Source organism: Anabrus simplex, chromosome 1, assembly GCF_040414725.1.
Source record: "Anabrus simplex isolate iqAnaSimp1 chromosome 1, ASM4041472v1, whole genome shotgun sequence".
Taxonomy (NCBI): domain Eukaryota; kingdom Metazoa; phylum Arthropoda; class Insecta; order Orthoptera; family Tettigoniidae; genus Anabrus; species Anabrus simplex.
This window is the reverse complement of record NC_090265.1, coordinates 1,736,295,315-1,736,308,531: the sequence shown is the minus strand read 5'-3', so window position 1 is coordinate 1,736,308,531 and position 13,217 is coordinate 1,736,295,315. Positions and strand designations below refer to the sequence as shown.

Genomic DNA, 13,217 nt, shown 5'->3' with positions numbered 1-13,217 from the left:
ATTCCTGAAATAGACTCAGATAGTGAAAGTGAGAGTGACGAGGAAATTCCGTTAGGCCTATAAAGAAAAGTGAAGTGCCTGGTACATATCATCCTAGTTATTGTCCACCCGTTCCACCATTTACAGAGAATTCAGGTATAAAAATTCAAATAGAAAATAAGCAGGATATTTTGAGTTATGTGAGTATTTTCATGAATGACGAATTTTATCAGTATGTGTGTGAGCAGACCAATCTATACGTGAGTCAAGTGCGGTGCCCCGGCCTTTCACAAAGAATTCAATCATGCAATCGTGGAAACCAATTAGTCCAAAATCCTGATATAAAAATGTACTGGACCGAGGACGCTGTTTTTCATACTCCGATATATTCTAATACAATGTTCTGAATACGCTTCCTTCGTATTCTTTCATTTCTTCAATTCGGTGACAGTAATCATTATGCCGAAAATACAGATAGGCTGTATAAAATTAGACGTATTTTGAAACCTGTGATACCAGATTCACACCTTAAATGTTTACTAGAGGTAAGCACAAAGTATCATTTTTCTAACATTTATAGTTTAGGAGTAATCGTAAATTGTATTAAGTGATGCACGTCAAGAGGGCCGGGCATGGAAATGGCTGGAACAGGCATTCAAGTGTCCCGCTCAGAAGCAGGTACTGAACGTGTTAATAACCCTGTATTAGTATTTCTGATCCTGCGACCTTGGATCAAAAATTGGGCCATAAAGTGCGCATTTGAAGCAGACGTACGTAACGGGTCTAACTGTGTGAGTTTTGTGCCATAGTGACTAAGATTCCAGTACCAAGGACTATGGAGTTCCATTTTAGCCTAGGCATTCCAGTTCAGACCTGGTCATCAAAGCAGTCTACATGGAAGCTATGAAGGAGTACATCAACCTATGGATGTCCCGTAGTTATCTGAGATGTCCTGGAGATGAGGCTGATTACATCCATTTCACTAGCGTGACTCGTATCACAACGGAATATCCATTTAAATTTCATTAAGTTGTAAATAATAATTGATAGGGTTACTTTCCTTTTGTATGTAAATGTGCTAATTAAGGGCACAGTGTTCAATTAGTAACAAGTCTGAGTGAATTAGATTTTGTAAATATGGTAGAATTTATTTTTATTTTTATTCTTCATTTTTCATTTGGGAATATTCTCGGATTTGTTTTTACATAGTTTGACTTTGTATAGATTGGTTAGTGCTAGTAGTGTCCATTGGAATGGTTCTTTTAAGTTGATTGGTACTCAACCAGTTGTATCATAATGCATGTGAGTAGTATTTTAATGTAGTTTAGTCATTGGATGGAAGGAATGCCGGAGTGAGCCGTCGTGAGTTCGAACCTTATCCTCCCATGTAGCTAGGTGAGAGATGGAGATTTTTAATTTGTTTATACATACATAATCATTATAGACTGTTATGCCCTTCAGCGTTCAGTCTGCAAGCTTCTGTGAATTTACAAAACGTTGCCACAATCCTCGATTTGCAACTAGTGTTGTGGCCTCATTTAGTTCTATACCTCTCATCTTCAAATCGTTAGAAACTGAGTCTAACCATCGTTGTCTTGGTCTACCTCTACTTCTCTGACCCTCCATAACAGTCCATTATTCTCCTAGGTAATCTATCCTCCTCCATTCGCCTCATATGACCCCACCACCGAAGCCGGTTTATGCGTACAGCTTCATCCATCAAGTTCATTCCTAACTTAGCCTTTACCTCCTCATTCTGGGTACCCTCCTGCCATTGTTCCCACCTGTTTGTCCCAGCAATCATTATTGCTACTTTCATGTCTGTTATTTCTAACTTTTGAATAAGATATCCTGAGTCCACCCAGCTTTCACTTTCGTAAAGCAAAGTTGGTCTGAAAACAGACCGATGTAAAGATAGTTTCGTCTGGGAGCTGACTTCCTTCTTACAGAACACTGTTAATTGCAACTGCGAGCTCACTGCATTAGCTTTACGACATCTTGATTCAATCTTACTTACTATGTTACCATCCTGGGAGACCACACAACCAAAATACTTGAAGTTATCGACCTGTTCTAGCTTTGTATCACCAATCTGACATTCAATTCTGTTGAATTTCTTACCTACTGACATCAATTTAGTTTCTGAGAGGCTAATTTTCATACCATACTCATTGCATCTATTTTCAAGTTCCAAGATATTGGACTGCAGGCTTTCGACACAATCTGCCATTAAGACCAAGTCGTCAGCATAGGCCAGACTGCTTATTACATTTCCACCTAACTGAATTCCTCCCTGCCATTTTATACCTTACAGCAGATGATCCATGTAAACTACGAACACCAAAGGTGAAAGATTACAGCCTTGTCTAACATCTGCAAGTACCCTGAACCAAGAACTCATTCTACCATCAATTCTCACTGAAGCCCAATTGTCAACATAAATGCTTTTGATTGATTTTAACAACCTACCTTTAATTCCATAGTCCCCCAGTATAGCGAACAACTTTTCCCTCAGTACCCTGTCATATGCTTTCTCTAAATCTACGAAACATAAACACAACTGCCTATACCTCTCGTAGCATTTTTCAATTACCTGGCGCATACTGAAAATCTGATCCTGACAGCCTCTCTGTGGTCTGAAACCACGCTGGTTTTCATCCAACTTCCTCTCAATGACTGATTGCACCCTCCCTTCCAAGATGCCAGTGAATACTTTGCTTGGTAAACTAACCAATGAGATACCTCGATAGTTGTTGCAATCCTTCCTGTTCTCTTGCTTATAGATGGGCGCAATTACAGCTTTTGTCCAATCTGAAGGTACCTTACCAACACTCCATGCTAATCTTACTACTCTATGAAGCCATTTCATCCCTGCCTTTCCACTATACTTCACCATTTCAGGTCTAATTTCATCTATTCCTGCTGCTTTATGACAATGGAGTTTATTTACCATCCTTTCCACTTCGTCAAGTGTAATTTCACTAACATCATTTTCCTCCTCCCCATGAGCTTGGCTGTTCACAACACCTCCAGGATGATTTCCTTTTACATTGAGAAGATGTTCAAAATATTCCCTCCACCTCTCCAGTGATTCCCTGGGATCTATTATGAGTTCACCTGAATTATTCAAAACACTGTTCATTTCCTTTTTCCCTCCCTTCCTAAGATTCTTTCTTACTGTCCAGAAAGGTTTCCCTGCTGCATGACCAAGCCTTTCCAGGTTATTACCAAAATCTTCCCACTACTTCTTTTTGGATTCAACAACTATTTGTTTCGCTCCGTTTCTTTCATCTACGTACAAAGTCCTGTCTGCCTCGGCCCTTGTTTGGAGCCATTTCTGATAAGCCTTCTTTTTGCATTTACAGGCTGCTTTCACTTCATCATTCCACCATGATGTTCGCCTTTTCCCATCTTTACACATAGTTGTTCCTAGGCATTCCCTTGCTGTTTCTACTACAACATCCCTGTATGCCACCCATTCACTTTCTATATCCTGAACCTGCTTACTGTCTACTGTTCGAAACTTCTCACTAATCATATCCATGTATTTCTCTAATTTCCTCGTCCTGGGGATTTTCTACCCTTATTCGTTTGCAGACAGATTTCACTTTCTCTACCCTAGGTCTAGAGATACTTAGTTCACTACAGATCAGATAGTGGTCTGTATCATCAAAAAATTCCCGGAAAACTTGTACATTCCTAACAGATTTCCTGAATTCGAAGTCGGTTAAGATCTATTATGGATCTGGTGCCCCTAGGCTCCCATGTGTAGCGGTGAATAGCCTTATGCTTGAAGAATGTATTCATAACTGCTAAACCCATACTAGCACAGAAGTCCAGCAAATGCTTCCCATTCCCATTAGCTTCCATATCTTCCCCACATTTACCAATCACCCTTTCATATCCTTCAGTTCTATTCCCAACTCTCGCATTGAAATCGCCCATTAGCACTGTTCTATCCTTGCTGTTGACTCTGACCACGATGTCACTCAATGCTTTATAAAACTTGTCAACTTCATCCTCATCTGCACCCTCACATGGTGAATACACGGACACAACTCCTGTCCTAATTCCTCCAACTGACAAATCTACCCACATCATTCGCTCATTTACGTGCCTAACAGAAACTATGTTGCATGCAGTGGTATTCCTGATAAAAAGCACCCCAGACTCTGCCCTTCCCTTTCTAACACCCGTCAAGTACACCTTATAATCTCCTATCTCTTCCTCGTTATCTCCCCTTACACGAATATCACTTACTCCTAGCACATCCAGATGCATCCTCTTTGCTGACTCAGCCAGTTCTACTTTCTTTCTTCCATAAGCCCCATTAATATTGATAGCTCCGCATCAAATTCCATTTTTCGCCAAGTTGTTTCCAAGGAGACCTTCACCTGTCAAATGGAAGTGGGACTCTTATACTCCCATAGGTCCGAGGCTTGTTTAAAATGTTCTGAGCTCGGTAAATTCATGAAGCAGGATGAATTAAATAGATTGCTGTGAGTTGAGAAGGTAGTAATGTTATCCTAAGAATTTAGTAGAATCTTTGACGGAAGTATTTTTAACAGCCAATTATTTGGTAGTGAATTTTTGTGTCAATGCATAGGGAGAAATGTAACATATGGATACAGCAAAGAGGAGAAGCTGGGATTCTGATTGGAATGATTGAACACCCACTATGAAATGGAATACGAGATGGAATGCCTCAGTGATTTAGTGTTTTAACGGGCTAAGTATGAGTTTATAAGCAATGATAATATGAAAGCCATGAAGTCTGATTAAAGATATATTTGAGAATGAAGTATATGAGCCCAAGTTGCTAATGGAGAGATTTGAAGATGTGTGTCAGCTGCCTGAATTTAGGAGCTATATATTTGTGTGACAGGGACACGCCCACAAGGGGTCCCCTGCAGAATGGACAGTGAGCGATAATTTTTTGTGAGGCCTGTTTCTAAGACATGCAATTTATGTGTTTATGTGATTTCAATAAGAAGGTTATCTTTTCTTTAAAGTACTTTGATCAGAGATAGACTCAATGAGCCAGTGTAATGCAGCCATTTTTGGCTGAATATGATACTTAGGGTTTTCAGTGCCCATTTGCGGAATCCTGTGATCACTTGTTCAAACCTCCGTGTTCATTTGTATCTATTGTATTATGTTTGTTTCAATGTGCTGAGTGCATTTTATGTTGATTTGGTAATGCAGGTTCAAATCCTGGGGATGATTGTGTGTGCATGCTCGGTTTGATTCCAAACCAGAGCATTTCATGTTGAAATATCCTGTGTGTTTAGTACGTGTTATTTTAAATGGGTTTATTATTTTGTTTATCAGGTTAGATTTAGGTTAGGATTCACTCAAACTTGTGCATAAGTTATGGGTTGTGAGTTTCACAAATAGGAAAAGTCCTCTCAGTTTTAGTTACTGCGTGATGGGGTGAAAGTTCCTTTTGGGAATCATTGTAAGTACCTACTGTAGGTGTTGTTGTTGTTGTTTGAGTCATCAGTCCATAGACTGGTTTGATGCAGCTCTCCATGCCACCCTATCCTGTGCTAACCTTTTCATTTCTACGTAACTATTGCATCCTACATCTGCTCTGATCTGCTTGTCATATTCATACCTTGGTCTACACCTACCGTTCTTACCACCTACACTTCCTTCGAAAACCAACTGAACAAGTCCTGGGTGTCTTAAGATGTGTCCTATCATTCTATCTCTTCTTCTTGTCAAATTTAGCCAAATCGATCTCCTCTCACCAATTCGATGCAGTATTTCTTCATCCGTGATTCGATCTATCCATCTCACCTTCAGCATTCTTCTGTAACACCACATTTCAAAAGCTTCTATTCTCTTTCTTTCTGAGCTAGTTATCATCCATGTTTCACTTGCATACAATGCCACGCTACACACAAAAGTCTTCAAAAACATCTTTGTAATTCCTATATCAATGTTTGAAGTGTTCTTTTCTTAATAACGCTCTTCCTTGCTTGTGCTAGTCTGCATTTTATGTCCTCCTTACTTCTGCCATCGTTAGGTATTTTACTACCCAAGTAACAATATTCATCTACTTCCTTTAAGACTTCATTTCCTAATCTAATATTTCCTACATCACCTGCCTTCGTTCGACTGAACTCCATTACTTTTGTTTTCGACTTATTTATTTTCATCTTGTACTCCTTACCCAAGACTTCATTCATACCATTCAGCAACTTCTCAAGATCTTCTGCAGTCTCAGATAAAATAAAAATATCATCGGCAAATCTCAAGGTTTTGATTTCCTCTCCTTGGACTGTGATTCCATTTCCAAATTTCTCTTTGATTTCCTTTACTGCCTGTTCTATGTAAACATTGAAAAGGAGAGGGGACAAACTGCAGCCTTGCCTCACTCCTTTCTGGATTGCTGCTTCTTTTTCAAAGCCCTCGATTCTTATCACTGCAGACTGATTTTTATACAGATTGTAGATAATTCTCCGTTCTCGGTATCTGATCCCTATCATCTTCAGAATCACAAATAGCTTGGTCCAATCAACATTATCGAATGCCTTTTCTAGATCTACGAATGCCATGTACGTGGGCTTGTCCTTCTTGATTCGATCCTCTAAGATCAGACGTACAGTGAAGATTGCTTCACGTGTTCCTACATTTCTTCTGAAGTCAAATTGATCTTCTCCCAACTCAGCTTCAACTTGTTTTTCCATTCTTCTGTAAATAATACCTGTTAAAATTTTTCAGGCATGAGATACTAAACTAATGGTGCGGTAGTTTTCACACCTGTCAGCATCGGCTTTCTTGGGAATAGGTATAACAACATTCTTCCGAAAATCGGATGGGACTTCTCCTGTCTCATACATCTTGCACACTAAATGAAATAACCTTGCCATGCTGGTTTCTCCTAAGGCAGTCAGTAACTCAGAGGGAATGTCATCAATTCCAGGTGCCTTGTTCCTATTGAGGTCACTCACAGCTCTGTCAAACTCTGACCTCAAAATTGGGTCTCCCATTTCATCAGCATCAACAGGCTCTTCATGTTCCAGAGCCAAATTATCTACATCTTTAACGATACAACTGTTGGATATGCTCCTGCCATCTTTCTGCTTGGTCTTCTTTCCCTAGAAGTGGCTTTCCATCTGAGCTCTTAATATTCATACACCTAGAGTTCCTTTCTCCAAAGGTTTCCTTGATTTTCCTGTATGCAGCATCTACCTTTCCTACAACCATACAACCTTCGACATCCTTGCACTTCTCCTTCAGCCATTCTTCCTTAGCTACCTTGCACTTTCTATCCACTTGATTCATCAATCAGGTCTAGTATCTCCTGAGTTATCCACTGATTCTTAGTTGATCTTTTCTTCCTTCCTAATATTTCTTCAGCAGCCCTACTGACTTCATTTTTCACGACTTTCCACTCTTCCTCTATAGTGTTTCCTTCAGCCTTTTCATTTAGTCCCTGTGCAACATGTTCCTTGAAACAATCCCTCACACTCTTTTCTTTCCACTTGTCTAGATACCATCTTTTTGCATTCTTCCCTTTCTTCAATTTCTTCAACTTCAGATGGCATTTCATGACCAACAAGTTGTGGTCAGATTCCACGTCTGCTCCTGAGAAAGTTTTGCAATCCAGCACCTGGTTTCTGAATCTCTGCCTAATCATAATGAAGTCCATTTGATACCTTCCAGTGTCTCCAGGTCTCGTCCTCGTATACAGCCGTCATTTGTGGTGTGTGAACCAAGTATTGGCAAGGACTAAATTATGATCAGTGCAGAATTCAACCAGCCGACTTCCTCTTTCATTCCTTTGTCCCAATCCAAATTCTCCTACTGTACTACCTTCTCTTCCTTGGCCTACCACTGCATTCCAGTCTCCCATCACAATTAGATTCTTGTCACCTTTTACATATTGTATTAAATCTTCTATCTCCTCATATATTCTTTCGATTTCTTCATCATCCACTGAACTAGTAGGCATATAGACCTGCACTATTGTGGTGGGCATTGGTTTGGTGTCTATCTTGACGACAATAATTCTTTTACTATGCTGGTCGTAGTAGCTTACCTGCTGCCCTATTTTCTTATTCATTATTAAACCAACTCCTGCATTTCCCCTGTTTGATTTTGTGCTGATAATTTGGTAGTCGCCTGACTAAAAATCTTGTTCTTCCTGCCAACGTACTTCACTTATACCAACTACATCTAACTTTAGCCTATCCATCTCCCTTTTCAGATTCTCTAACCTACCACAACGATTCAAACTTCTAACATTCCACGCTCCGACTAGCAGAATGTCAGTATCCATCTTCTTGATGATCGCCCCCTCTCGTGTAGTCCCCACCCGGAGATCCGAATGGGGACTAGTTTACCTCCGGAATATTTTACCCGGGAGGAAGCCATCATCAGTACATCATTCATACAGAGAGAGCTGCATGTCCTCGGGAGTTAGTTACGGCTGTAGTTTCCCATTGCTTTCAGCCGTGTAGCAGTATCAACACAGCTAAGCTATGTTGAGTAATATTACAAGGCCGTATCAGTCACTCATCTACACTGCCGCCCTTGCAACTACTGAAAGGCTGCTACCCCACTTTCGATGAACCATTTGTTAGTCTGGTCTCTCAACAGATACCCATCCGATATGGTTGCACCTGCGGCTTGGCTATCTGCATCATTGGGACAGGCAAGCCTCCCCACTGCGGCAAGGTCACATGGTTCACAAAGGAGGCTGTAGGTGTTAATATAAGAAAAGATCTTCATTGCGCTAATCACATAAATATGATTGTTAATAAAGGGTACAGATCTCTGCACATGGTTATGAGGGTATTTAGGGGTTGTAGTAAGGATGTAAAGGAGAGGGCATATAAGTCTCTGATAAGACCCCAACTAGAGTATGGTTCCAGTGTATGGGACTCTCACCAGGATTACTTGATTCAAGAACTGGAAAAAATCCAAAGAAAAGCAGCTCGATTTGTTGTGGGTGATTTCTGACAAAAGAGTAGCATTACAAAAATGTTGCAAAGTTTGGGCTGGGAAGATTTGGGAGAAAAGAGACGAGCTGCTCGATTAAATGGTATGTTCCGAGCTGTCAGAGGAGAGATGGCGTGGGAGGACATTAGTAGACGAATAAGTTTGAGTGGTGTCTTTAAAAGTAGGAAAGATCACACTATGAAGATAAAGTTGGAATTCAAGAGGACAAATTGGGGCAAATATTCATTTATAGGAAGGGGAGTTAGGGATTGGAATAACTTACCAAGGGAAATGTTCAATAATTTTCCAATTTCTTTGCGATCATTTAAGAAAAGGCTAGGAAAACAACAGATAGGGAATCTGCCACCTGGGCGACTGCCCTAACTGCAGATCAGTATTGATTGATTGATTGATTGAATGATTGATTGAAATTTGGAATTATTTATGTATATTCAATGTGGTTATTTTGTATCAGATCCTACAATCATCAGAAGGATAATAAACCCTTTGATATTAAAATTTTAAATATTGTTCTCATTCGTTTTTAGTTATATGACACCTGTTTTCTCCTACCCTTTATGCCGCTAAGTTATTCTTATATATTTATTATGCCCACTTGATTTTATAATGCAGTTAATGACCCTGTAGATTTATCGCCGGAGAACCAATGGGTAGGGAGTGGGTGCAGTACATCTTTCGCGTGAACAATCAGTGGGAAAGATTCACAAGTTTCACAATTAAAACAAAAACTGTCGGACAATAAAGTGATACGTTGAAAGATTGCACTAGGCAGCATTCCTCGCAGCAGTGTGAGAGGCATATGCCCGGATGCTGCGTTATGTGTTCCTTCAACATGCACATATAGTGAAGAAGGTTATGACGTAAATTACAAACTACAAATAAAACACAGCATTGTGCTTGTCTGACTGTCAGTGTAGCTTACCACTAGTCTGCTACAATATGTGTTGATATTATTCTATGTTATTCATTTGTGATATTTTTGTTTTTGTTATTTAAAGTAAGAAAAATGAATTTACATTATTGGCAGTGTTTTGATTTTGTTTTGATACCTGTAAAATTGCATGATAGTAAAATAATGTGAATTATTATATTATTTTGTTTTGCTGTTCTCGTTGAAGATGCTAGGATTATTTTATATCATTGAAAATATTGTGTGTTCGTATTTGTACATGATAATAAAATGAAGAAAAGAGCAGAAGATCGAGAGATATGGAGGTCAAAGCCATGACTGGACCTGCCAGATGGCAGAACAACCTATGATGATGATTATAATCAGTAAAATAATTCAGTATGAAATAATGTATAATTTCAGAGATGTCAGTCACACATATTTTCATCTGTAATCTCGTTATAAATTAAGTTTCAGATATGTTCTTTTTATGAAGGAGAAACTTAAACCTTCCTCTCCAAATAATATTTTAGAAAACAGTATTCAAAATAAACTTTCATGCAAAGAAACATGTTCATGCAAATAGAGTTGACATTTATGTCAGTCAGTTACAGAAATTTTGGAACCAAGTATTTAATATACCGTAATTTTTATTTTTAAGCCATGTTTTATATTTCATTGCAATTGCCCAGTGTTCTTTTATCCTCAATTTACACCCACCACAACATTTATATAGACATTTTCTTGCTGAAGTGTATTGTAAATGTCAGTCAGTCACATATGGAATTGCTCTATTATTTAGCAATTGCTCTTGATTTTACATTTCTTTGTTCCTTTCCAAACCTAATTCTGTTTAGTGATGGCTTTTAAAATATTGTTATTTTGTATTGTGTTCTTTTGGAATTTTGTTTCTTTCTAGTGTTTAATGTCTCCAACAAGTTAATTTGACTACCATCAAATTCAGTAATGAAGTTCTAATACATGTAGTCCATTGTTAATTCTAATTGTCACTACACGATAGATATTAAGAACTAAAAAAATACACTTCAATGAGTCCAAATATTTTTACTTTTGAATGAGTTTCAATCTCATCTATCTGGCACAAACTGATCAATTGACAATAATGTACTGTATGGGGGTGGTGAATGTTGTTAAGGGGAAAACAGTGTGGTTACAAGCCCAGGAGACAGTGGTTTCAAATCCACTAAAATGATTGATGATATTCGAGTGGATCTGAACTCACTCTACCATTACCACTATATTTCAAAAATAAAACTACAACTAATTACAAACAGAATCCCACAAAAATTAACACCCTATTATTTTAATTTTAATAGGTTTGTGTAGTTTACTTTCTTAGATTACAGATGACATATCCGTAGGCTCTGTGTACCTAACATGTACAAATACGAACACACAATATTTTCAATGATATAAAATAATCCTAGCATCTTCAACGAGAACAGTAAAGCAAAAATCTGTGTAAAATATCACACCCACAATGGCCACAAGAATATTTTGGAGCTATGCCATAATCATAATTGTGTTTTGAAGACATTAGAGACTTACTTCAAATACATACTCTTGGTCATTAAGTTTCCTTCCAAGCAGTTCTCCTTAACAGCATGTCCGAAGAGAAGTGATGTTTACTTCATACAAAGTACTGGATTCGTATCTTAAGGTTACAGAATTCTGTAAACAGAAAAAAAGTACAGTAGAGAAAATTAGTAACATGAAGTCTGTCCCAAGGTACATTTAGATTAGAAGGATCATAAGATTAACTGAGTTGCTTTGATTAATCAATCAATCACTGATCTGCATTTAGGGCTGTTGTCCAGGTGACAGATTCCTTATCCAATTGTTTACCTGGTCTTTTCTTAAATTATTTCAAAGAACTTAAAAAATTTTCAAATATTTCTCTTGATAAATTATTCCAAACCATAACTCTCTTCCTATAAATTAATATTTACCTCAATTTGTCAATTCCGATTTCATCTTAATATCATGATCTTAAAACCTCACTCAAGCTCATTCGTCAACTAATGTCATTCTACGCCATCTCTCCACTGGAAACTCGGAACAATACCGCTTAATAATACCAATATAAATGGTCCGTTATTGAACATTATAAATTTTCCAGGTAACTCATTCCTAGGAATTTACAATGTCCAATAACGGACCATTTATATTGGTCTTATAAATTTACTCATTTGGGACAAATATTTCAGATTCCCTATGGGAATCAACATGTATATCATCTGATGGCCAAGCAGGCGTCAATTTTTGGTAGTGAGACAAAGTCTCTCATAGTGCATTGGCACTGCCGGTGGCTTCAAGTAGCCTACGCAGTGGCCTCCACGGTATGCACTAGCCATGCGTCTTGGTAGGTGTGCTAGGTACCAACTGATGAGCCCAACCTAGCACACGGGGGCGAAATGCTGGCAACCAGGAATGAGTTAGCTGGAAAATTTATAATATCCAATAACAGACCATTTATATTGGTATTATAAATTTACGCGTTCGGACAGATATTTCGGATTCCCTATGGAAATCAATATCTATATCATCAATACCGCTTAGTCAAACAGCTCGTCCCCTTATTCCCAAGTTCTTCCAACCCAAAGTTTTTTTTTTGCTAGTTGCTTTACGTCGCACTGACACACATAGGTCTTATGGCGATGATGGGACAGGAATTGGACTAGGACTGGGAAGGAAGCGGCCGTGGCCTTAATTTAGGTACAGCCCCAGAATTTGCCTGGTGTGAAAATGGAAAACCACGGAAAACCTTCTTCAGGGCTGCCGGCAGTGGGGTTCGAACCCATTATCTCCCGAATACTGGATACTCTGCCGCACATAAGCGACTGCAGCTATCAAGCTCGGTCCAACCCAAAGTTTGCAACAATTTTGTAACAGTCAACATCCATGGCTGTGACAATATGGAAGCTGCTGGGTTATGGGTAGTGCTGAGTAATGACATTCGGATTTCTTGGAAATCATCCATTTAAAAATGTACCATGTTTCTTTGGATCTTTTCCTGTTCTTGTTTCAAGTAATCCCAGTGAGGGGTCTTACAAGAGACTTATAACTGAGGCCCAGAGATTTTAGGTGGTATAAACTTTCATTTTGCCTGCTGTCATTTCTTGATGGATACAGTACTTTTGCATCCATCTCTTGGCACAGGCCAGAGTAAAGTGTAGCTTCCACCCAAGTCCCAGTCAACATCCATGGCTGTGACAATATGGAAGCTGCTGGGTTATGGGTAGTGCTGAGTAATGACATTCGGAGCACGACTAGTGCATCTGGGTGTTATGAAAGGTGCTGCTCATAGGGTCAGTCGTGCTGCAATAGTACTTTCTGACCCAGTGAGGAAAGCAAT

The 13,217-nt window shown here is 38.9% G+C and overlaps 1 protein-coding gene across 1 annotated transcript in view; it reads right to left on the bottom strand.

Moving 5' to 3' along the window:
• LOC136882432 (uncharacterized) overlaps positions 1-13,217 on the bottom strand; it is a 55,011-nt gene that overhangs the window by 20,327 nt on the left and 21,467 nt on the right. The gene's annotated exons all lie outside the window — the stretch shown is intronic.